Genomic DNA, 27,183 nt, shown 5'->3' on the forward strand with positions numbered 1-27,183 from the left:
TTCAATGACCACTTTCAAGATCAGGACATGAGATCTTTCTAGGCAGCGCTTCCTGGTCCTGCTATTTCTGGTGATATATGTGCCACCATTTCATAACTTTTTATTTGGATAGATTGAACCCATAAAACAGCAATTTGATATCATCTCTCATGTTTGCTGCACTATCTTCAGGTTGTCTGTATTTGAAAGAACATTTAAAGGTGGGGTGATTAGTTTGCCTAAAAGCAGCCAATGAAATGCATGTTGGCAATGATACAGAGCCCCTCACTCTTAACATAAGGCATTACCTTGTTTAAAAAACAGATACAAACAGTGTTCAGCATATTCACTTTGCATCAGTGAAAAGACCATGCTTCGATTTTGTTAATCAAGGTAACCTTTTATTTATTATACAATCATTTCACTGTAAGTGATTTCTAATCACAACTACCCCTTAGTGTGTGAAAGGGGTGCATTTGATTTACAGTTTGGGAAAACAGTGGTGCACAATTTTGTACCACCAGAATTTCCTGACCTCACCTTCCCCTATGCCAGAATAAGAAAAACGTGCTTCTTGCTTCTTCGTGGCAGAATGTCCTTCAGATCCAGAAGTGTACTAATTTGGTGGGGTTTGGGGTTGTTTACTTATACCCAGTTGAGCCTTTTAAGTGGAAGAGGCTTCAAAGAGAGGCCTTTAAAGTGCACAAGGTGCCTGTCCTTCCTTCGCAGGCTCCAGACACTCAACAAGGGGATATGCAGCTCTTTGTGTGAGGAGAGACACAGCCCTATTCAGGTGTGTCAGCGCCTCCCTCCCATCTAGCCCAGGAAGACCCATCATCCTGGTGATCGCAATCAGGATGCAAATGTTACATCCAGCTCCCTTTTTGTGTGACTCACTAGAGGGAATGTACAAAGCCCAGCTCTCATCTACCCCAGATGTGTATTCAGAGACAGGCAGAGGCACAGAATGTTTTAAGGTAAGAAAATGCCAACTTTCTAAAAGTACATTTTCAGACTTAGAATTTTAAAATCCAACTTCACCATGAGTTGTGATTTTAAATTGTGAGTCCAGAGACACCAAACTCCAAATTTCTATCTTCTCCCAATTGACATTTACACTTAAAGGTTGCTTCAAGGTAATCCCAATGTTAACCTATAGGCGAGATAGGCACTGCAGTAGTGAAAAAAATGAATGTAATAGTTTCTCACTGCCAGGACATGTTAAATGTAAAAGTACATGTCCAGCTTTTTAGATACACTGCACTCTGCCCTTGGGGCTAACAGGGCCTATCTCAGGGGTGACATATGCACTAAAAAGAAAGGTTTGGGCCTGGCAAGTGGACACACTTGCCAAGTTGAAATGGCAGTTTCAGGACTTACAAATAAATTAAGTATGACAATCGTGGATAAGCCAGTGTTACCATGTTTAGAGAACAGAGCATCTGCACTTTAGTATTGGTTAGCAGTGGTAAAGTGCACAGAATCCTAAAGCCAACAAAAATGAATTCAGCACAAAATGGAGGGAAAAAGGGAAAAGTCTGTGAATGTCCCTGCAGAAAGGCCATGTTCAACAAAGTGCATCTACTTGTATTGTTATTTTTGAATACACCAGGGGAAGTCAGCTGTATGTTGCATGTGTTGGATATAATTCTGGCAGTGAAATTTCATAAGAATACATCTTAATGTTTTGCCATATACATAGAAGCGAAGTTAAGTATTGAAAATGTATACTTACCTATATGCACCCACCTTCATACTATTTTGGCCATTGAATATGCAGACTTTGATATTTTGGTCCCATGATATTTTGTAGTCTTTATTCTGGTGTAATAGCATATCATTATTGTTAATGAGTGCATAGCTAATGGGGAGGTGTGACATGGCATACTTTGGCATTTTAGCCTATTGGTGCCAAACCTCTACAAGCTGCCATGGCTGCACGAGTACATCTCTGAGTATTGGTATATTTGTTCATAACTCCAAGAGGGACATCGGTGTCATATTACATTATTTATATTTCTGTAGACGTTTGATAACTTCTGCCAAGTCTAAGAAGAAGGACCCAGTGAGATATAAACGCTATCACTGACCTGTTCTGGTTTACCCTGTCCGCGGTGAGTTATCCAGCCCATCAGGCAGAACCTCCGGTGGCCAATCAGAAGGGCTGGAACAGATGACGGTGTATGACTGACACTGGAACTTTACTAGTGTGACTACGTAACAGCGATATTTAGTATGCTTTACAAAGGCGATGCTGCAAAGTGGCCCAGCCTCTGTTTTTAACGATTCTTCAAAGATGCCTGCAAAGGCTAAGTAGTCTGACCTTGGCTTTAGTTACAGCCCCAGGCAGGGCTGCTCCGGTCTGAGACCAATTGTTCCAAGAGTTTGAACCAATCACTCTAGATCAATAGGATTAAGTCAGATGCAACCGATGAGGCTGGGGTTCCGTGTGGATCACCGATGTGAGGCCGAAAATGATTTTTTGCGCCTTGCAGGATTTGCTCATTAAATCTGATTTTCTGTTCAATTCAATTCAATTCATAAAGCTTTATTCGGCACATATAAATGACCATGAAAGCATGAACAAGGAAGAAAAAAAAAGACAACAGTACATATTTACAAAGACATTGCAATTAAAACTTACAGTTATTAATTATAGTTAATGGCTCATTGAGTAATACATACGGTCATTCATAAATATATAAAATGAATAATAAAATACATTAAAAACTCATACTTTTCCTGGAATTGATGCACTGATTTAAAAAGGTGGCAGTATAAAAACAAATATCTGCCGATTGCAGATTAAAAATTAAAGCCATGGCATGTTTAACTGTACGTGTTCCGTATTTAACAAACAGAGGTTTCAAAAATACTATACGAAAACATGTATACAGTTTACAGAACAGCAGAAGGTGCACAGTGCTCTGTGTAGATACATTATCGCACCTACATGGCCCATTCGGGTGTTTCTTAATGTTGGATGGGCTACTAAACAATGTGCCATCCCAAATCTTAGTCTGGTTAGCACAAATTTATGTGAATTCCTAGTCACCATAGTTAGGTAAGATGGAAAACCCTCCATTAGATTGTATCTATTATAAAAAATGACGGAGGACAATGATCCGGCTATGGTTGCTCGTTTCCTTTCTGCATAAGTTAGAAATATACTTTTCATTTCTAATTTGGAGATCGTGGTTGCTGCACTAGGATTATTTAAAATATTCAGATTAAAAATGTCTGAAAAACAGACAACAACATATTTAACCCAGGGAATATCTCGATATTTATCCAAACGTAAGCAATCCTCAACAATAGTTCTGTTAAGTAGCTTCTCATCGCCAAGCCAGAAAGACCGCCAGATCATCAATGGTCTAAGTGATATCAGATCAGTTAAATAATTAATGGCTAATTTGCGGTGGCTTAATTCAGTTGAGGCAGAGATGGGCAAAAACAGGAGCTTTTTAAAAAACATATTTTCCTCCAACTGTAAGTTGTAGGTACAGCTATAACCCCATACTCCTGCCCCATACAGAGCAATAGTCACACATCTAGCTTGGTAAATCTTTAGCATATCCCTGGTTCGACGGTCCCCAACTTTTGCATCAAATCTATAAATACCTTAAGCATTTTTTGCCATTTTATTCCGGATGTTATTAAATTCATTGTTCCATTTCCTGTCGTTAGAGAAGGTAATACCTAGGTAACAAAATGTATCCACCTGTTGCACCTTTTCGCCGTCTATAAAAAAGGCATTTAACGTTTTGGCTTTAGCACCGCAGGTCATGGTATGCGTTTTTCCCTTATTAATTACTAGTTTTCTATCTTTAATAAAGGAGGAAAAACTATCCATTAGTCGTTGTAATCCAACAGGTGTTCGAGAGAGTAAAACAGCGTTGTCGGCATATAGTAACACCGGCACCGGAACACCGTTGATCTGAGGAGCATCAGCATTAACCTTTTTTAAAATATCATCAATTCCATTAATAAATAAAATAAATAAAAGAGGTGCCAAAACACAACCCTGTCTAATTCCTCGTGTAACACAGATTTTTGGAGTACATTCTCCTCTGGTTCCAAAACGTACATTGGTTTTCAATTTCTCGTATAACCTAGCGAGGAAAAAGATTATGCCTTCTGGGGCTCCTAAATTTAACAAAGTTGGCCATAAAATGGAATGATCTACCATATCGAATGCGCTGCTCAGGTCAGCAAAACAAAGATACAGGGAACCGGGTTTCGCTTCAGTATACTTCCCGATCAGTAGATCAAGATTGATGCACTGGTCGAGCGTACCTCGTCCCTTCCTAAAACCATACTGGCTATCATCCAGTATGCTATCCTGCTCAGCCCATTCCTCTAATCTTACTAACATCACTCTACTCATAACCTTGACTGAAGAGTCAAGGAGAGAGATCGGGTGGTAATTCTTAGCGTCAGATCTACTTCCCTTTTTATGAATTGGCACAATGATTGATTCACCCCAAGTTACAGGGGCCTCGGCACACACGGCAACATTAAAAACAATGGTTAAAAGGGGGCCCCAGACATCTGGCGCAGCTTTATAAACGTCTATAGGTACCCGTCCGGACCCTGAGCTTTCCCTCCTTTGCTAGCCCGTATACCATATTTGACCTCACTAACGGATATATCCAAAGGCAGAGTAGGCCACTTATTGGGACTAGGATCATTGACTTTATCAGAGTCAAAAATGCTAGAGAAATGTGCAATCCAACCCTCGCTAGAAACATTAGAGGTCAACTGTGGTGTTTTTTCATCCCTTAGAAAAGGCGAGTTGACCGTGGCCCAGAATAATGTACAATTTGATAATTCAGCAGCTTGGTTGAGGGAATCCCAAGCCTGTTGCTGCAGTTCACCCTTCCTCTGTTTGAGCGCACATTTATATTCCATTCTTAATTTATTTACCAGTTTTTTGTCCCTGGGCCTCGCTGCTAAAGCCTGCTTGAGGCCAGTTAGTGCGGAAGTGCAAAGGTGATTAAACCATCTCGGTCCGTTCCTACTTTGCCTACTATTGCAACTGGTAAACTTGGCATCAATAGTTTTGTTAATTCGGTTAAAACAATATAAAACCCTCTCAGAGTCAGAACTATTTTTTAAAATAGAAGCAATGTCCAGCAGGCTCTCATTAATTATGGAGCTAGTTAAATCATCGGCTCTTTCACCAATCCATCTTAACCTTACACCGTTAGTCCTATGTGGTTCTACATTAGAAATAATAATTCCCACATCCACCGAACTACCAGCCCAAAGGGTAGTGTCCAGAATAATACGGTTGTGGTCACTTAGGGTAGTTACTTCAATTCTTGGTGGATCACAGTAAGAACTAATATTAGAAGATGTGATCACATGGTCAATGACCGAGCTGGTGTGCCAATTTTTAAAAGTGGGAATGGGTAAACCATTAACATCTTTACAGCACTCCACTACACTATTTCCAGGTCATAGCAGCCCATGAACTTATGCAGTGCTTCCCCATAACTGTTATGTCCAAAATGCGGGACATCCCAGCCGGCACTGTTAGTGACCCCACAAACCCTTTGTGTAGACAAGTCGCACAAAGTAGTATTGAAGTCCCCTACCCAGATGAAGTCAAATACAACATTCTGTTACAGACATAGATTTTCGACAGCGCCGGCTAAGTCTGTTACTACTTTGACCCGGGTAACATCAAAAATGTTATTATAATAGTTAATCAATAAAACATTATGGTCTTTGTCATCCACAAGCCAGAGGATCTGCACAAGGTCCCCTACAGGTATATACTTTTTAACCACAATAGGACGACAGATCGTTACAAGTATAAGGAAACCGCCTTTCACTCTACCTATACCACCTCCCAACGCCGGTAAATTGTAAGAAACGAATCCCTCATAGTTAACTTCATCTTTACACCATGTTTCTTGAAGACATAAAATGTCATGGGCATTAACAAACGTTAACCATCCCGGATCCCTCTCCTTCGATTTCAGCCCTGCCACATTCCAACAAACAATAGAAATAGTATCCTTACCCCTAACACAATTACTATCAGGCACCATACCATTGTTTCGTCCCCAGATTTTCTGTTCATTTGCTTAGTATCTAAAAATTCTCAGCACTATCCTATAAAAAACCTAAATGTACAAAAATACCTGAATTCCGTTTGAATAGCACCTAATCAGGTTAACACGTTTCATTTTCTCTCCTTTGATGTGTGATTCTCCAGTAACACGTCATTTTCACCAAAACATGTGACAGAAGGGTCCAGAATGTTTTAAAATATAATTGCTGCTTGGTTTGTTTCGTTTCTCTGAGTCTTGGGGATGAGATCAGTAATGATGCTGTGTTACACTGCACTGCTCACTTTTCATTACATGACAGTCAGTAGTCAGTAGCATATCAGTTGGTAAAAGGTGAGCTCCTAAAAAGGGTCATCGAGTTCTCAGAACAGTTCTCAGTCAGGAAGGAAAGACATTCTAGAATGTTGCCCTGCTAGATGATGGGTTTTGAGGCCGATTGGGACTTCATTCACTGGCCCCTCTAAGAGAAAAGTGTGTATGTTCAGTAGATGAGACTAAGTTGCATCAGGAGAGAGTTCCATGACCCTTGGCAGCTCCTATGGTGGCTGCGCACTTTCAACTCAGTCTCCTGCCCTGACATGTTCTGTTCTTTTGCATTTCTATAGCGCCCATACCCATTGTTATAGCCTCGCAGCGCATTCTCTACGTCGCAGTCACTTCCTGGAGATATGGAAAAGCCTTCCATCCAGTGAACTTGAGGAGCCATTGTTTGCCGCGTACGGTGTTGTGTTGGTGACTGACTGCATGATGGTTCAGTGTTAAATTACGAAATTGTTAGTGAGTGCACGAGTAAAGTGAGTTCGATCTCGGAAAGTCTTCCGTGGGCTAAAGGCTTCTGTGTTTCGCGTTGGTCTTTGCCAAGCTGGTATTAGCATGCTGGTAGACCGATATGAGGGGGTGCACCGCGGGATGAGGGGTCGGGGTCAGCTTGAAGAGTCCCTGCCATGCTGGAAGAGGCTCGTGCACATACACTTATGTTAAGCACTACCTCTTGCATCAATGCACACCTTGTGCATTCAGCAGCTGTAAACGTTTATGCTGCAAATATAGTAGATTTACGTATTTTTTTACACTCACATAACAGTGAGAAACTAACAGTAACATTCAGATTTAGAAATCTGATCACTGTTTGAGTAAGTCCCTCTTAGAAACATTTACATAGACTCTGTATGCTTTTTAAATTTGTAAGTTAAGAATTTTTTTTACATTTTGAGACGCATTGAATATTATTTCACGGTTTAGCCAAGCCAAACACGCATTGGCAAAGCCAATAGGTCTTGCCTCTGCGAGAGCTATTGGTTAAGTCTATTTTAGCTGTGTTGTGCAGCATTGTGGTTGTACAGTATGTTTGAATAATTATTAACTACGAAGAAATGGCTAATATTGTTCCATTATCAAGTTGTGAGTGATGGTGCGAGTTAACAATTAAAACCTGAAGAGTCAAGCAGAGTGGTAGAGGTGAGCAGAGTGGTAGAGGTGAGTAGAGTGGAAGAGGTGAGTAGAGTGGTAGAGGTGAGCAGAGTGGTAGAGGTGAGTAGAGTGGTAGAGGTGAGCAGAGTGGAAGAGGTGAGTAGAGTGGTAGAGGTGAGCAGAGTGGTAGAGGTGAGTAGAGTGGTAGAGGTGAGCAGAGTGGTAGAGGTGAGTAGAGTGGTAGAGGTGAGCAGAGTGGAAGAGGTGAGCAGAGTGGTAGAGGTGAGTAGAGTGGTAGAGGTGAGCAGAGTGGTAGAGGTGAGTAGAGTGGTAGAGGTGAGCAGAGTGGAAGAGGTGAGCAGAGTGGTAGAGGTGAGCAGAGTGGTAGAGGTGAGTAGAGTGGTAGAGGTGAGCAGAGTGGTAGAGGTGAGTAGAGTGGTAACGGTGGGTAGAGTGGAAGAGGTGAGTAGAGTGGTAACGGTGAGTAGAGTGGAAGAGGTGAGTAGAGTGGTAGAGGTGAGCAGAGTGGTAGAGGTGAGTAGAGTGGTAGAGGTGAGTAGAGTGGTAGAGGTGAGTAGAGTGGAAGAGGTGAGTAGAGTGGTAGAGGTGAGTAGAGTGGTAGAGTCAAGCAGAGTGTTAGAGGTGAGTAGAGTGGTAGAGGTGAGTAGAGTGGAAGAGGTGAGTAGAGTGGTAGAGGTGAGTAGAGTGGTAACGGTGAGTAGAGTGGTAGAGGTGAGTAGAGTGGAAGAGGTGAGTAGAGTGGTGGTAACGGTGAGTAGAGTGGTAGAGGTGAGTAGAGTGGAAGAGGTGAGTAGAGTGGTAGAGGTGAGTAGAGTGGTAGAGGTGAGTAGAGTGGTAGAGGTGAGTAGAGTGGTATAGTCAAGCAGAGTGTTAGAGGTGAGTAGAGTGGTAGAGGTGAGTAGAGTGGAAGAGGTGAGTAGAGTGGTAGAGGTGAGTAGAGTGGTAGAGGTGAGTAGAGTGGAAGAGGTGAGCAGAGTGGTAGAGGTGAGTAGAGTGGTAGAGGTGAGTAGAGTGGTAGAGGTGAGTAGAGTGGTAGAGTCAAGCACAGTGGTAGAGGTGAGCAGAGTGATAGAGGCGAGTAGAGTGGTAGAGGTGAGTAGAGTGGTAGAGGTGAGTAGAGTGGTAGAGGTGAGCAGAGTGGTAGAGGTGAGTAGAGTGGTAGAGGTGAGCAGAGTGGTAGAGGTGAGTAGAGTGGTAGAGGTGAGCAGAGTGGAAGAGGTGAGCAGAGTGGTAGAGGTGAGTAGAGTGGTAGAGGTGAGCAGAGTGGTAGAGGTGAGTAGAGTGGTAGAGGTGAGTAGAGTGGTAGAGGTGAGTAGAGTGGTAGAGGTGAGCAGAGTGGTAGAGGTGAGTAGAGTGGTAGAGGTGAGTAGAGTGGAGTGGCATAGACTGCAGCGATGCAGAGTACAGTGCAGTGCAGCATAGAGCAGTGCCAAGTGAAGTGGCATAGGGTAGAGAGTGGTAGAGGTGAGTAGAGTGGTAGAGTCAAGCACAGTGGTAGAGGTGAGCAGAGTGATAGAGGCGAGTAGAGTGGTAGAGGTGAATAGAGTGGTAGAGGTGAGCAGAGTGGTAGAGGTGAGTAGAGTGGTAGAGGTGAGTAGAGTGGTAGAGGTGAGTAGAGTGGAGTGGCATAGACTGGAGCGATGCAGAGTACAGTGCAGTGCAGCATAGAGCAGTGCCAAGTGAAGTGGCATAGGGTAGAGAGGCATAAAGTGCATGCTGGAGAGTGGAGTAGAGTGCCGAGGTGTAGAGTGTAGAGTATAGTGTCACTGAGTGCAGTGGTGTAGATTGCAGTGGTGCAGAGTAGAATGGTGTAAAGTGCGGTTGCATACAGTATAGTGGTGCAGAGTGGATTATAGTGGTGAAGAGTGCATTGGCATAAAGTATAGTGGCATGAAGTGTAGTGGAGTATATTGCAGTGGTATAGAGTGCAGTAGTGCAGAATGGTGCAAACTAGTGTAGATTTGTGTACAGTTTACTGAAGTAAAGCGCTGTGGCGTAGAGTGGAGTGGCGTAGACCAGAGCAGTGTTGCTTAGAATAGAGTGGCATGAAACAGAGTGGTGTGGAGTGCAGTGGCATAGAGTAGAGGGTGCAGATTAGAGTGCAGTGGCATAGAGTACAGTGTTGCAGATTATAGTACAGTTGTGTACAGGGCAGTGATACAGACTGCAGTGGCCTAGTGGAATACAGCCAAATGCCTATGTCAGAGCCTCAGTCTCAGTAATATTTGTTGTTTTATTTAAAATTAATGTGGGTATTGATACACAGATGTACTAGTGATATCTGTTATCTTTAGTGTAGAAATATGTAAACAGTGATATGGTGTTGAATTAGGTGGCATGGTGTGGAATTATATGGTGTGGAATGGAATTATGTGGTGTGGAATTGTGTGGCATGGAATTGTGTAGCATTGAGAGGAGTTAAATTGTGTGCGGTTGGGTGGAATTATGTGGTGTGCAGTGCAATTATGTTGCAGAGTGAAATTATGGGGCACGGAGTTGAGTGAAAGTGTGTTGCGTGACATGGAATTGTGTGCCATGGAGGGCAATTATGTGGCATAGAGTGAAACCGTGTGGCGTGGAGTGCAATTCTGTGAATATGTATTATGTTTCATGGAGTGGAATTGTGTGGCGTGGTGTGGAATTATGTGGTGTGAAATTAGGTGGTGGGGTGTGGAATTAGGTGACGAGCTGTGGAATTGTGTTGTGAACTTGAATTATGCGGTATGTTGTAGAATTATGTGGCATTGAGTGGAATTATAAGGTGTGGCGTGGAATTGAGTAGTATGGCACAGAATTGTGTGGCATGGCGCATAATTGTGTGGTGTAAAATTGTGTGGCACATGGATTTGTGTTGTGTTAAGTGGTATTATGTGAAGTGGAGTGGAATGTTGCCTGGAATAGAGTTATGTGGAATGGAGTGGGTTTATCTGTAGTGGTGCCAAATAATGTTGCATTGTGTGCAGTCAGACATGTAACAATACAAAAATAAATTAATATTATGTACATACATAAGAAAAGTGTCTAGAGCATTCTGCTGAGAGGCACGCCTACCATGGAGTATGAGCTCCGCGTGCACACCTCTCCGGCCCTTCTTGCTGGGGTGTAATTCAACCAGCAGCTAATCACTGTGTATGTAGTGCTGATGTTACTGAATTAGCATAAGGCATTGTAGAGAAAACCATAAACGCACCATGTTAAATTACGAGCGGGGGAAAAAGTGGCAAAAAGTCACAGGAATCCCACCCTGATGGCTGTAGGCATATGTTTCACAAGGTCAGTCGTGCACAAAGTATTGTTATTAAGAGTACTGCATGGTTTCAGAGCCCTTACCATAACCAATGTGCACACTGTGTAAAATAGTACAGCCCTGGACAAAACTGGTGGAATAGCAACATTTTGCTAAGAGCCTCATTTTGCACACACACTGCGTTTTTGTGTATGTGAATTGAAGTGAGCCGCAGACACAAAAGGGCATGGGTGGGGTCTGCTGCGGAAAGCCAAGCAAACACAACATTCCAAACACACGAGTTGAGACAATCTAGAAAAGAAATGCACTGTAACTAACTTAAATGGTAAGAAGCGAAAAAACACATGTAACAGGACCAGTGGCCATGGGAGGGAACGTTGAACCAAAAGTAGAGACAAATGGCCATGAATAACCACTGAAAACTAAGGAATTTAGAAAGGCATTTGAAACAACCAATGGAAAGCCCTGAGCATGTTCAAAGCCCAAAGACTGAATACAGCATGTCGAGAAGACAGTGCATGCGCGCTGCCTAGGTTCAACCTAAAAGAACAAAAAAGTACCCCGATCATGTTGGGAGCAGTGGACAGGCACTAATTAAGTTGAATCAATCAGTGCTTGATCCCTGTTCCACACCGAGGAACAGAACTGATGCCAGGCCTGCCTTGATGAATTGCGAAGCTGTGCAGAAGAGTGCCACGCAAACCATCAAATAGTGAGCGACAGGCAGGCTCCAAACCCTTAACTATACACAACAGAGTCTCACAAGCGAGACGCATGCACTAGAGTATGTACTTGCAGGCTTGATCCCAATAAAAAACAAGCATTTTCAATGCAACGGGCGCACATTTGCTCGAGTTAGAGCTATTTGCGTTGTAAGAAAAAAACACAGTGCGATTGCGCTGAAATTGAAAATGAAAAAACCGAGTGCGATTGCGCTATGTAAACCCCAGCGCGATCGTGCTGCGGGGAAAATTAACAGATAAAGTAGTCCAGAAACCAGGCTCAAAATATCAAGCCTTGTATGTTTCTAGTAGTTTACCAGTGCTGTGTAGGCGGGCTAAACACCGGAAAAGGCATGACGTATGCATGCCTTTCACAAATGAAAGCAAGCAGATTTTAAAGCGCAAGCCCAGGAACCAATGAAAGAGACTGACGTGACCTGGGCGTGGTTTGAAGCCCAAAGAGAGATTACTTTATGGACGGATCGCTTTGCGCTCGCCCATAACAACTCCATGGTCCGACTGGCCTACAGGACAGTCATGCAGTGCCCAAAGGGCTGGTCTGACTGGCCAGTGGGCTGGAATTCTCGCTGCTTGCAGGCCTATTTCATGGTCTGCTGGGCTGGTTTTTATTGTTAATTTCCCTGTCATTAAAACATGGCCTCCATTAAGCTCAAATCCATTTTGTCGTCCTTACCTTGCAACAGAATTAAAAAAACGTGTCTTGACAAGTTGAAAACTGCCCAGATTTGGAAAACACAGGCCGATTTTTAGCTATCTAATTTACTAATGAGTGTTAGGGCCTATTTTCTGTCCCAGTCTGACCACTCCACCCTCATCAAGTGGAACCTTGGTCAACTGTTTGCAGCCTATTCCTTTCGCAATAACACATCTACCACGGGTCTGCGGTATTTGCATGAGACAACAGGTATTTGGGGTCTCTAAATGTGCTCTTCGGCCTCCCCTCTAAAACCAGTTTTTTTCTTTGTAGCTCAGCTGATTGCTGGAGCCCGAAATCATACCATATAACTTCTACCTTCAAATCTCATCACTGCCTCATTCTCCACACCTTGTCTGGCACACTGGGTTCAGGTTTGGCTGTCTCACTTTGGAAGCAGGGTCCTTGAGGCTATCGTCCTCCCTGGCCTCTGGTATCTGTGGGGTTACTTGCACACAGAGAGGAGAGACGCGTTTCGGATTTTCGTCAGAAAGCTAAGACACATTTTTACAAGGTATATCCTAGGTGCCTCTTACCTTTTGGAGCAATCTCCCTCCTTCCTCCAGCTGTTCTTTCTCAGTTGCACTTCAGAAGAGAGTTTCATGTCAGCGTTTACTTAACCTTGTTCTTGTGGCCTAATTATTTCTCTTTATGAGGGAGGGGCTTCCTCCAATCCTACTAATCATAGTTATTGTTTTAGTTGAACAAACGAATGGCATAATTGCATGCATTTATTTTGCTGTTGTTTTTGGTCTTTGGTTTACGACGCCCAATGAGTCATTTTTGAACAATGCTCGTGTACTAATTAGAAACTCGAATACAATAGAGAAGGGGGTCATTCGAAGGCAATGACGTCAATTTCACTTTCTTCCTCGCGCTCCTATTCTGAGAGCTCCATTCTTAAATCACTAAATCTATTCACGTTTCTATTTAAGCATTCCGAGAGTTGCTTAGAAAAATGGGTATTTTATGCATGTAAACCAGTCTTCCTTCGGTGCCTCCTGTGTTTTATGGTTCTTGGGTTCTTTTTTTTCAGTGGGCCACATTTTTAATTTTGGACTATCTTTTCCTGTGTCTGACAAAGAGTGGGTTCTGTGATCTGGTTCCCAGCAAACACACACAGGTACTTGTTGTAAAGGCCGATCTTCCAAGGTAGCCTGAACAGATATTGGATCTAACACGAACGCCATGCACAAACCAGGGGGATGCATTGATTTTCCTCAGGAACCGGTGCATTGCATGTAGTGCACAGCATATTTCCAATGGCCAATGTGTACTAGAAAGGTGTACATCTGATAGAAATCCTATGATGGACAGCGCACAATCACCACCGCGCCATGGTGCAATGCTGTGCGTGGAACAAAGCAGCCCGTTGGCGCGCTGGTGTTGGGGATGTCACCCGTAGCAGGCCAACCTTAGTACCTCAAGGCTGTTTCTTCTCCTTTGCGTGGGAAAGGAACACAACTCCAAGGATAGTTAAGCGTGATCTCAAAAGGACGCTGACAACCCAGAGTCCTGCTCAGATTATAAGAGAAATAAACAAAGAATAAATACATGAAAAAGCCTATACAGGTTAAGGTAAGGTCGACTTTCTCTACTCCTGGTCAGAGCCGGCTTTAGCGCTGGTGGCGCCGTGTGCAACAGTCTTTTTGGCGCCCCCCACCCCATGACCACCTCCTCGGATTCACTCCCTACCACCCGGCAAATGTGCCCCTCATCTCTCCATAGCCCCCATTTCACATACATTCATTTGTTTAAAAGGGCTTGTAAAGCCTACATTCACATCTCTCTCCCTAGCAGGAACATTAACCTCCAGAAGTATATTAACATTTTAATTGTTTCTTGAAGGCTGGACACACAAGGAACTTCTCAGCAGGTGCTTTTAAATTCCAAGTTTTGTAAGTAATTGCTAAACACAGCGCCCCGCTCAGGTCAGTGCCCCCCCAATCCAGGTCAGCACTGCTCAAATTACTCTAAAGCCAGCCCTGCTCCTGGTCCTCTAGATATGATAATTTGAGACTTGCTGAGTCACAGATATATCTCTCATGAACAAAGTCCCATCATTCTGCAGTTGATAGAGGCTTCTCCAGGAAGGCCTTCATCTCTACCCTCGTGTGAGACAATATCATTGGAGGTGCTCTTATACAGTCTACTCTTGCATGGACATTTGATTTAGTACCAAGTCAGCCTGGTCTTGTAAAAGGCCTAGTCTGACCCAACAACCATTTATTGACTTCTAAGCTGGATACCATTACTTGGGATCCGGGAAAAGAAATATTCTCCTGTCAGTAAATTTACCAACCCAGACTGTTCACCAAGGCACGAGTTAACCCTATTGACCTAAATTAACTGAAGTTGGGATGACAAAGAAATGTAATAAAAGGCGCCATTTCAGCATCATGGCACCAGACGTATTCTCCCTTCCTCTGCTTTAGTGCCAAGACATAGAAGTATCAGGACTGATGGCATGATTCAGAGTTTGCCAGGAGTATCCACACATGTAAATGAGTACACTATACGCCAAACCGTCTGCCTACCTTATGTAGAGACAGACGGACACTAAGCGTCCCGTCCAAAGAACCTCTGTTGTATCCCCAACTGAAAGGTCCCTCCGGCAGCGTGGTGGATGGGTTCCAGCAGAGGAAAGCTGGGAGAACTGGAAGTGGGTGAACCAGATTCTTTCTGGGGCCCTGTCTTCGGCTGTGGTGCACAGGGATCTTCCCTGTTGCATTAGTAGTGATGGGGGAGGGGACTGTCACTAAACCACACCATCAGCACCAACGTCTCAATCTAATGTTCTTTCATTTGCATATGATTTGCTTCCAATCCTCTTCTTGCTTTTCTGTGGCTTTTAAAGATTCAATTAATCCCAGCGGTGAGGGTTGCAGGCAGTCCCCTGCAAGAGGTTTGGTGTCTCTGGATTGCAAGAGTCAGGTGGAGGGGCGCTGCCCATGGAATGTCAGTCCCATGCGGTCAAGTGTTTGTATGTGTGCGGTACAAGGGCCTGGAGAGTTTCTTAGGGAGGGGTGATAATGAAAATGGAGTGGTACTGTGACATCTCTGTGGATGCCTTAGTAGATGGATAGCAATGGATGGTGCCAGTCAGAACAGAAGGGCATTGAGAAAGCTCTGTGAAGGTGTCATTAAGGAATCTCAGTGTATTAGATCGTTGTAGAGGAGCATCACGGAGCCCTTGGAGTAACTCAATACATGGTGCGAGCCAGATCAGAGCGATATTGTAGGAGCTCTGAGGATGGCTCAGTACTGGGATACCAGTGCATGCAGCGGTGCAATATGCATGCTTGGTGGATATTGTACTTGCTGCAACAGTGCAATATGAAGGTCGGCCTAGAGCTGCCTTGTAGGAGCTTTGTAGATGTGCTACAAGTAAAGACCTGTGGCTGCCTCTCCATTGTTGAGGTACATCATGGTAGCCCAAAAAAAGTCTTAATATTAGTTGTGAAAAAGTTGCTTTTTGTCACTTCAGGTACAAATACATTTTTAATCATCCGATGCCGTGTCAAGAGCTGGCCTCGAGCTAAAGAGCAAAATAAATCACACATTTATTAGATGTGATACTTTTGTTAAATACAGATCCCGTCTAGTACATTGCATTTTTAGTAATTTAAACTGTGATGTTTTAAGTGCCCTCCTATGGCAACCGTGATGCTCTTAAAAAAAAATCCACCTCGCGCTCTACAGAATATATCCTAGCAAAAAACTAGACTTAACAGTGTATGCTAAACTAGTTAAAAGAGTGTTTGTATATGGAATATGAAACTCTTGTAGTGGATTTGTAAAATTGCTGCGCCCATTAAGGCTGTTTTACGCTAGTAACTTATCCAAAGGTAGTTGTGAAAAACATAAAAATGCTTTATAGGCATTTAAGCCTTGCTGGGCTTTGCACTAGGCCCGTCAGTTTCCCATGTCATAAAGAATCCATGCATCTCTTAAGCTGTAAGGCCAGTGTGCTTTGCAGTGGCCCAGCTACTAAAATAGCTACCCAGTTGCTGGGCATCTGACAACCTCCTTGAAAACGTGTTGTGCATGTGTGCACGTATGTACTCGGAAAAAGAGCTGTGGGTTTCACCAGTTCAAAATGTTGAGGCCACCCGTGGTCCTTTTTCATGTGGACTGAGGGCTAGGGGCGTCACCTTCTTCGTGCACAGCCATCGCTGCTTTTCTCGCCTGCATTTTATGCCGTGCAGTTTGGCCTCAGAAGCTATTTTTAACTCCAAGCAACATCCTCCTTATCCTTGGGAATGGCCCAGAAGTCAGTAACATATTGCACACTGTCAGGTTTTCAAATCCATCACAAATACATTATTTTGAATACATGTCATGCCTGATAACAACTTGAAGAGTTCAAACTGTTAATGGCAACTTAAAGAATGCAACGCTTCCTTGGCAATCCCTGCATAGCTACATGTTGTTTTATTTGCACAGCAGCTATGTATACTTGTTCATTCCACCATAATATGAAAATAAATGCATGTTGTATTCTTCATATGTAGATCCGTGTTTTCTCCAAAATATTCACTGATTGCAATCACAGTCGACAAGTAGATGTCTATGTAGCTGTCTTGTGGATGTGAACACAGACTTTGGGGGTTATTACAACTTTGGAGGAGGTGTTAATCCGTCCCAAAAGTGACTGTAAAGTGACGGATATACCACCAGCCGTATTACGAGTCCATTATATCCTATGGAACTCGTAATATGGCTGGTGGTATATCCGTCACATTTGGGACGGATTAACACCTCCTCCAAAGTTGTAATAACCCCCTTTGTGTACATATGTTAACAACCGTATATCCCTTGGCTGTAAAGTAGCTCCAATGCCTTTGAAGTGAGGGATGTGAGAGGACTTCCTGTGATATCACTTCCTGTAATGTCGTTCTACGTGATGTCATTGCACAATATATAGGCTAATTACCCCAACACCCCAGTATTTTGGGACTAATGCCCTTGACAGTGGCTGGTATGTGTAGTTCAGAAGCATTTTTGATTTAACATACAGTTTATAATCCAATAATGTAGACGACCTCCCCTGTAATTCCTAACCTGAGAGGTCTGCCACTACCTTGCTCCATATTTCTGCAAACAGCATAGAAAAAGATGTATTTGAATGTGTCAGTCACAGGGTACTTTCAAAAGCATCTACAGTATTACTGGAATAAGCGCCCTCACGCTGCATGAGAATTTAGGAAATTCTCTAAAATAAAAATCACATGCTGCACACACTCATCACTGCCCTTTCAGTGATACTTTTTTGGCATTGGCAATTTTCTTCAGAAACAATTGCCTTAGGCACCATTGAACTAGGGTACAACAATGAGGCAGCCACTCAAAAAGCACAGGCTACCCTATTCAGGCCTGGAATCACTCTTGCAACAATGACCTCATGTTTTGCTAAGGGGCAAGGTTACATTAAAGCCATTCAAGGCAGCTGCCAAAAGTACCAAGACAAATTGCCACATGAGTGCACCAAATTACAAGAAATGGCCTCAAAATTATAATATGTTTGCCGCCCCACAGGTTGCGCCCACACAGTCTGGCTGTGCGTGGCGAGGGGGGATTTGGCCACAGGGCCTGCCTTTCACCCATCGCAAGTGGCCTAAACCCTGCTGTGCACATCTGTCAGTGGTGCATGGCGGGGGTTGGCTGCAGGGCTTATATATATATATATATAAATATATATATATATATATATATATATAGGTAGATCTGTATCAAAGAGATTTATAAAGCGCGCTACTCACCTGTGAGGGTCTCAAGGCGCTGCGGGGGGGGGACAGGGGGAGGGAAAGGGGCTAGGAGGTTCACTGTTCAAAAAGCCAGGTTTTGAGGCCCTTCCTGAAAAGAAGTAGGTTTTGGGTCTTGCGAATGTGGGTTGTGAGTGCGTTCCAGGTTTTGGGTGCAATGTAGGAGAAGGATCTGCCCCCGGTGGTGGTGTGTTTGATGCGGGGGACAGAGGCGAGAGAGAGGTCAGCTGAGCGGACGTTTCGTGTGGGGGTGTGGAAGGTGACTCTCGTTGAGGTAGGCAGGGCCTGTGTTGTGGAGTGATTTGTGTGCGAGGATGAGGATCTTGAAGGTGATCCTTGTGTCAATGGGGAGCCAGTGGAGGGATTTGAGGTGTGGAGAGATGTGTTCGTGTCGGCGGAGGTCGAGGATGAGTCGTGCTGCTGAGTTCTGGATGCGTGTAGTTTGCACTTGAGTTTTAGAGTGGTGCTGGCGTAGAGGGCGTTTCCGTAATCAAGCCTGCTGCTGATGAGTGTGTGAGTGACAGTTTTTCTGGTCTCTGTGGGGATCCATTTGAATGTTTTTCAGTATACGGAGTTTGTTGAAGCATGAGGAGGTAAGAGCGTTGATTTGTTGGGTCATAGAGAGGGAGGAGTCTAGGATGATGCTGAGGTTGCGTGCGTAGTTGGCGGGGGTGGGTGCAGGGCCTAGCATGGTGGGCCACCATGGGGGGTCCCAGGTGTTTTTGTGTGGGCCAAAGAGGATTATTTCGGTTTTGCTTGAGTTGAGTTTCAGGTGGTTGGCTGTCATATATACATCACTTTTGTCAATATGTGTGTGGTTTCCCTGGGGGGAAAAGGGTCCGACTTGTCTAGTGGCAGTTTTAGTGCCATAAAGAAGCGCAGAAGGTTTATATGCCTACTGCAAAGAGCACATCTGTATTTTATGTAAATAGCTGAGTACATTAGTAAAGTCTATGGAGAGATGAAGGGCACTTTTGCTGGGTGGTAATGAGGGAATCTGAGGAGGAGGGAGTGGGAGCACCAATAATGATTGTTGGACTGGGCGCAGGAGGTGCTAAAGACTGTGACGAATGGTATGTGACAAGGTGTTTTTTGAGTGTCTTGAAAGTACGTGCTGATTGAGGTAAGAAGCGCAGGTAAGGTGGCCTCTACTGTTGCACGTATCTCACACACACCATCGATTTTGTGACTGTCTACGTAGGCTAGTGTTTTAGAGCAACAGTTTAGCCAATAGCAGAGATGGCATCTTGATGGATGACTGCTGCCTGCACTTGGGTTATAGAGGACCGCTCTGACATAGGATCAGAGACTGAGACATCAGATACTGAGACAGCATCTGAGGGATAGGACAATGGCGCAGACTCTGGGAGTGATTTTTCAGTCAGAGGAGTCCCATTCGAAAACTCCTCTTCCAGTACATTATGAGGGAGGTGATGAGGACAGTCCTGCTGTCCCTTCGCAAGCTGTTCGTGCAACTGGGTAATAGTGGGTTAGGCCAACCCAGAGAGCAGGTGAATGCGGCGGCAAGCAGAGAGAGAGTGCTCTCTTGGGAGCTCACCAATTTAGTTCAGCCCCAAATTCCACCACCCAAATCATATTGTGGAGACATCAAAATTGTCTATGGCAAAACAAACTGGTTTTGTAAGGCAAGCACCTGTGTTTTTGGTCCTGGATTCGGCGGCCATATAGAGAAACACACTAAACCCAAACATTTCTGGAAACTAGACATTCGGGGGAGTCCACAGAGGTGTGACTTGTGTGGATTCCCCAAAGTTTTCTTACCCAGAATACCCTGCAAAGCTGAAATGTTGAAAAAAAACTCTATTTTTCTCGCATTTCTGTCACACAAACTACAGGAATATGCTGGGATCCACAACATTCCTACCACCCAGTGACTCCTCACCTGTCCTGATAAAAACACTACCCCACTTGAGTGCCTACACCTAGTGCCTGTGTCAGGAATGGATCACCCCAGGGTCAACAGCTGCCTCACGTAAGGACCAACATTGACCGTTGTGTGATCTATTCCTGTCGCAGGCACCAGGCCTAACCACACAAGTGAGGTATCATATTTATCGGGAGACTTGGGGGAACGCTGGGTGGAAGGAAATTTGTGGCTCCTCTCAGATTCCAGAACTTTCTGTCACAGAAATGTGAGGAAAATGTGGTATTTTAGCCACATTTTGAGGTTTGCAAAGGATTCTGGGTAACAGAACCTGGTCCGAGCCCCACAAGTCACCTCATCTTGGATTCCCCTGGGTTTCTAGTTTTCAAAAATGTGCTGGTTTGCTAGGTTTCCCCAGGTGCCGGCTGAGCTAGAGGCCAAATTCCACAGGTAGGCACTGTTTTCTATGAAAAAATGTGATGTGTCCACGTTCTGTTTTGGGGCATTTCCTGTCGCGGGCGCTAGGCCTACCCACACAAGTGAGGTATCATTTTTATCGGGAGACTTAGGGGAATGCCGGGTGGAAGGAAATTTGTGGCTCCTCTCAGATTCCAGAACTTTCTGTCACCGAAATGTGAGGAAAACTTGTTTTTTAGCCACTTTTTGAGGTTTGCAAAGGATTCTGGGTAACAGAACCTGGTCCGAGCCCCGCAAGTCACCCCTCCTTGGATTCCCCTAGGTCTCTAGTTTTCAGAAAGGCACAGGTTTGGTAGGTTTCCCTAGGTGCCGGCTGAGCTAGAGGCCAAAATCTACAGGTAGGCACTTCTCAAAAAACACCTCTGTTTTCTTCCAAAAATTTGGATGTGTCCACGTTGCGCTTTGGGGCGTTTCCTGTCGCGGGCGCTAGGCCTACCCACACAAGTGAGGTATCATTTTTATCGGGAGACTTGGGGGAACGCCAGGTGGAAGGAAATTTGTGGCTCCTCTCCGATTCCAGAACTTTCTGTCACCGAAATGTGAGGAAAACTTGTTTTTTTAGCCACTTTTTGAGGTTTGCAAAGGATTCTGGGTAACAGAACCTGGTCCGAGCCCCGCAAGTCACCCCTCCTTGGATTCCCCTAGGTCTCTGGTTTTCAGAAATGCACAGGTTTGGTAGGTTTCCCTAGGTGCCGGCTGAGCTTGAGGCCAAAATCTACAGGTAGGCACTTCTCAAAAAACACCTCTGTTTTCTTCCAAAAATTTGGATGTGTCCACGTTGCGCTTTGGGGCGTTTCCTGTCGCGGGCGCTAGGCCTACCCACACAAGTGAGGTATCATTTTTATCGGGAGACTTGGGGGAACGCCGGGTGGAAGGAAATTTGTGGCTCCTCTCAGATTCCATAACTTTCTGTCACCGAAATGTGAGGAAAACTTGTTTTTTTAGCCACTTTTTGAGGTTTGCAAAGGATTCTGGGTAACAGAACCTGGTCCGAGCCCCGCAAGTCACCCCTCCTTAGATTCCCCTAGGTCTCTAGTTTTCAGAAATGCACAGGTTTGGTAGGTTTCCCTAGGTGCCGGCTGAGCTAGAGGCCAAAATCTACAGGTAGGCACTTCTCAAAAAACACCTCTGTTTTCTTCCAAAAATTTGGATGTGTCCACGTTGCGCTTTGGGGCGTTTCCTGTCGCGGGCGCTAGGCCTACCCACACAAGTGAGGTATCATTTTTATCGGGAGACTTGGGGGAATGCCGGGTGGAAGGAAATTTGTGGCTCCTCTCAGATTCCAGAACTTTCTGTCACCGAAATGTGAGGAAAACTTGTTTTTTTAGCCACTTTTTGAGGTTTGCAAAGGATTCTGGGTAACAGAACCTGGTCCGAGCCCCGCGAGTCACCCCTCCTTGGATTCCCCTAGGTCTCTAGTTTTCAGAAATGCACAGGTTTGGTAGGTTTCCCTAGGTGCCGGCTGAGCTAGAGGCCAAAATCTACAGGTAGGCACTTCTCAAAAAACACCTCTGTTTTCTTCCAAAAATTTGGATGTGTCCACGTTGCGCTTTGGGGCGTTTCCTGTCGCGGGCGCTAGGCCTACCCACACAAGTAAGGTATCATTTTTATCGGGAGACTTGGGGGAACGCCGGGTGGAAGGAAATTTGTGGCTCCTCTCAGATTCCAGAACTTTCTGTCACCGAAATGTGAGGAAAACTTGTTTTTTTAGCCACATTTTGAGGTTTGCAAAGGATTCTGGGTAACAGAACCTGGTCCGAGCCCCGCGAGTCACCCCTCCTTGGATTCCCCTAGGTCTCTAGTTTTCAGAAATGCACAGGTTTGGTAGGTTTCCCTAGGTGCCGGCTGAGCTAGAGGCCAAAATCTACAGGTAGGCACTTCTCAAAAAACTCCTCTGTTTTCTTCCAAAAATTTGGATGTGTCCACGTTGCGCTTTGGGGCGTTTCCTGTCGCGGGCGCTAGGCCTACCCAGACAAGTGAGGTATCATTTTTATCGGGAGACTTGGGGGAACGCCGGGTGGAAGGAAATTTGTGGCTCCTCTCAGATTCCAGAACTTTCTGTCACCGAAATGTGAGGAAAACTTGTTTTTTTAGCCACTTTTTGAGGTTTGCAAAGGATTCTGGGTAACAGAACCTGGTCCGAGCCCCGCAAGTCACCCCTCCTTGGATTCCCCTAGGTCTCTAGTTTTCAGAAATGCACAGGTTTGGTAGGTTTCCCTATGTGCCGGCTGAGCTAGAGGCCAAAATCTACAGGTAGGCACTTTGGAAAAAACAGCTGTGTTTTCTATAAAAAAAATAGGATGTGTCCATGTTGTGTTTTGGGGCATTTCCTGTCGCGGGCACTAGGCCTACCCACACAAGTGAGGTATCATTTTTATCGGGAGACTTGGGGGAACACAGAATAGCAAAACAAGTGTTACTGCCCCTTATCTTTCTCTACATTTTTTCCTTCCAAATATAAGAGAGTGTGTAAAAAAGACGTCTATTTGAGAAATGCCCTGCAATTCACATGCTAGTATGGGCACCTCGGAATTCAGCGATGTGCAAATAACCACTGCTCCTCAAAACCTTATCTTGATCCCATTTTGGAAATGCAAAGGTTTTCTTGATACCTCTTTTTCACTCTTCATATTTCAGCAAATGAATTGCTGTATACCCAGTATAGAATGAAAACCAACTGCAGGGTGCAGCTCATTTATTGGCTCTGGGTACCTAGGGTTCTTGATAAACCTACAAGCCCTTTATATCCCCGCAACCAGAAGAGTCCAGCAGACAAAACGCTATATTGCTTTCAGAAATCTGACATCGCAGGAAAAAGTTACAGAGTAAAACATAAAGAAAAATGGCTGTTGTTTTCAGCTCAATTTCAATATTTTTTTATTTCAGCTGTTATTTTCTGTAGGAAAACCTTGTAGGATCTACACAAATGACCCCTTGCTGAATTCAGAATTTTGTCTAGTTTTCATAAATGTTTAGCATTCCGGGATCCAGCATTGGTTTCACACCCATTCCTGTCACTAACTGGAAGGAGGCTGAAAGCACCAAATATAGTAGAAATGGGGTATGTCCCAGTAAAATGCCAAATTTGTGTTGAAAAATTTGGTTTTCTGATTCAAGTCTGCCCGTTCCTGAAAGGTGGGAAGATAGTGATTTCAGCACCAGAAACCCTTTGTTGATGGCGTTTTCAGGGAAAAAACCACAAGCCTTCTTCGGCAGCCCTTTTTTCCCATTTTTTTGGAAAAAACTAAATTTTCACTGTATTTTGGCTATTTTCTTGGTCTCCTCCAGGGGAAACCACCAACTCTGGGTATCATTAGAATCCCTAGGATGTTGGAAAAAAAGGACGCAAATTTGGCGTGGTTAGCTTATGTGGACAAAAAGTTATGAAGCCCTAAGCGCGAACTACCCCAAATAGCCAAAAAAGGGCTCAGCACTGGGGGGGAAAAGGCCCAGCAGCTAAGGGGTTAATTTGTATGGCAAGAAAAGTCCGGTTAGTCGTTTACAACGCTAATAGCCTAACTCGAGCAAATGTGAGACCCGTTGCATTGAAAATGCTTGTTTAAATTGGTTTTTGGTCCCATGAGACTACTGTGGGACTCCTGTGATAGTCCCTTAGGAGTACACAGGGCTGCGCTGACCCCTGCAATACCTGAGAGTCTGCTGTGAACTTGAAGATTTTCGTTTTATGTTTTAGCCTCAGGGATGTCCCTCTGGGACTCCATACAAGAGTTAGGGGGTCAGGGTAGGCCTCTTATGTGTTTTTTTGTTTTTCAGGCCTCTGTTACTGAGTTCCAAAGTGCTAAAAGGCAGCCACACAATTTTTCCTCTTGATGCGGCCACCAAGCACATTGTGCAGTCCTGTTGGTGTCCCTCAGGACTGGTCAATCAGAATGTTCGTTTGCAAGTTATTTCCTGCTGGTGCCTTGTGGAAGTCCCATAGAAACTGATATCTAAAAAAATGTAATCTTAATTTCTCCAACACAGTCAAACAGAAGTATACCACATCACAATAAGCATGCCATCTGGATAAATGTCTAGCTTCCTGCCAAATGTGATCTAATTCTTCCCAGACGATTTTTCGGTATCATTGTCCAATTTTTCCTGTAGAAAATGCTGGGGGGGGAGTGTTTATGTATATATTGTTTCTCTGAAAAAACACAATGGTTAAAATGTTGCTATAGTTAGGAATTCTAATATGTTACTTTTATTCTTTTTAAAAGCCTTAGAAACTTAGAAATGTACTGAAAAAAACAAAGACAAAAAGGGGCGTTATAGTTAGTGGAAAATGCCTGTTAAAAGGTACGGTTTTTAACAAACAAAACCACTGAAATTCACCAGTTATAGTCATCTTGTGTAATTATAACTTGTGTCCTACAGTAACAATAACTTGCGTCTCCACCATGAACAGTGTTGCCATCAAGTATGTCATTTCAGGTGCTGCAATGATGTTACAGAGAACATATCATGAGTGATGTATTATGGGAGGTAATTAGCAATGCATGTGCAGGGAGCGAGTTATAGTTACTTACTCTCTCTCTCGCTTTTGCCAGTAGGTAGTTATAATTAGGACCTAGTTTCCATAGAAAAGTGTTTTTTCACTTGCCTATATCTTTGGCACTGTTTGACGAATCTCCACAAAATTTTCAGAAAAAAGTGTGCCCAGAAATCTCGTCAAACGGGGGCTTAGAAAAAGGGGGAGGGTCAAAAAAAGTGCATTTCACAGGTTAATTCCCATAGTAGTTTTGAACACAACTATAGCCCAAACCCATGGTCAGAATTACACTACATTTGACAGAAAGGTAGCTTTCGGTACTCAGATATTGCTTTTTGCTATCTGAGGAAAGTCTGTTCAGTAGTTTAAGAGAAATTAAAGGACAATCAAACTTGTATATCTAGAAGTGCAAAGTATTCATGAATCCTCCCAATCTCGTGCAGCGATCTGATTGGCTGCCAACACTTCAGCTAAGAAGTATTGGCAGCCATTTTTGAAACAAAAAGACCAGGGGACATGGTAGTGCTTCCTTACCCCCTATCCTTGGTGCAGTGGTCTCACAGGGAAACCTTCAGGGCTAAAATCTTTTTATTTTAAAAATCACAGTGAAAATCACAAATATTCACAAATGTCTCCATGATTTAAAAAAAAGCAAGCAAGGTCTCCTTCACTTGCATTTAATTGTGCCCCTAGTGGGCCAAGTCCAGGGGGCATGTGGGCTTATACAAAAAATGCAGGGGTCATGCACCCCCGCACCTCAGGGACCACCACCTCCCCAGGGTAATGTACATGTAGTATGTGGGGGGCCGTGCAGCCCTCCCGCACCCCAGGCACCGCCGTCTCCCCAAGGCAATGTAGTTGTAGTGAGTGGGGCCCATGTACCAACTCCTTGCCCTGGGGACCGCTACCTCCCCGGGCAATGTATGGGCCTCAGTTGAAGCTCTACTTCTGTGAAGGAGAGATCCTCCCAACATTTTTGCAAGTCAGCCGATGCAAAGCAAGGGTGAGTATTCATGCACTGCATCGGATGAGTGGAAGTAGCTGGGAGGATCTCTCCTTTACAGAAGCAGAGCTTTTTTATGGGAGGTGGGAGAGGGGTCCGTGATCCCCCTCCGCGGGCTGACCTCAGCCCAGGGGACCACATCTTCCAGGGCGCAGCCTAACCATTTATTTTTTGGGGGAAGGTGGCCGCACGGCCACCCCTCCCCAGGCTGATCTAGGGCCTCAGGGACCCTGTGAAAGCTGAATTAATTACTAATAAATTTGTAATGATTAATGTACATGAATTAGGATAACGTAGAGAAAATTGTGTGTCATGACATGGGTAGAAAAAATGTGCCCACTGAAGTGGCCCGTAAGATGTTTGAAAATCAATAATAACTCATGTTTATGGTCTAAATGATGTGCACATGTAGAATTAAATGCATTGGTGGGTTGCATTAACATATTAATATTATGTATTTGCTTAAAATAATATTATCTATTGATTAGTCATGTAGTTTGGGCCTAGTCAACAAGCCTCAAGTTAAGATGCATGACAGAAATAAATAAATGGCCGTAAATATTTTGTGAAAGCTGAGAATTAATATTGTACACTGTTCACACACCGCTGACCAAGCGATTTGCAAATGTCTTAAACTTTCTCTTGAGAACTGCCTGTTAGCCTGTCTTGTACTAGAAAATGTTACAATGTAGGTTTTGATGCGTGACAGCGACGTTCCCAGGAGCCAACAATGGATGCAGTGACTACAGCTGGATTGCAACAAACCAGTTACCTGATGAACCCGGCGATGGGAACAGGAGAAGAGGCGCAGAAAAGAGGCGCCAATCATCGACATGTGAATGACTGTTTAGTTATATTTTAGATTTATAGTTTACAAGTTATTGGTCCTACTGAAAACCTATGATTTTCTGACCAACGACAGCGTGAGAAGATACTTTTTTGGAGTTTAACTTAGCCTGCTTGCACTTAGGAGTGCTAGTCTATTTTTCTGATCGCCTTCAACCCATTCTTTCTACCCTTGTTAGAGTCTTGTTCGTGGAGCACCGCAGATCCATGTATTTTGTTAATTTGTGTTAATACTGATTCTTTAGCTTAATGTCCCTAAGTGGTTCAGTTAACTTAGAGCCCAACCATAGCTGAGACATCCCCTTTCACTGCCAATTGCTGATGCTGACCAGACGTATGTCCACTTGATGAAAAAAACGCCTCTTGCTGACTCACTGACGAGAGGTATAACAAAATGCTATTCTTTCTGTGCTATATTTGGGCTTTCTTTTAAGTACCAACCACTATTTTTGATAGACCCTTAGTTAGATGTATGCCAAATTAACTTTGATTAAATTGTTTTGCATGAAGCCCAAACATGCTATTCCAATTGGAAGATTAG

Source organism: Pleurodeles waltl, chromosome 10 (assembly GCF_031143425.1).
Source record: "Pleurodeles waltl isolate 20211129_DDA chromosome 10, aPleWal1.hap1.20221129, whole genome shotgun sequence".
Taxonomy (NCBI): Eukaryota; Metazoa; Chordata; class Amphibia; order Caudata; family Salamandridae; genus Pleurodeles; species Pleurodeles waltl.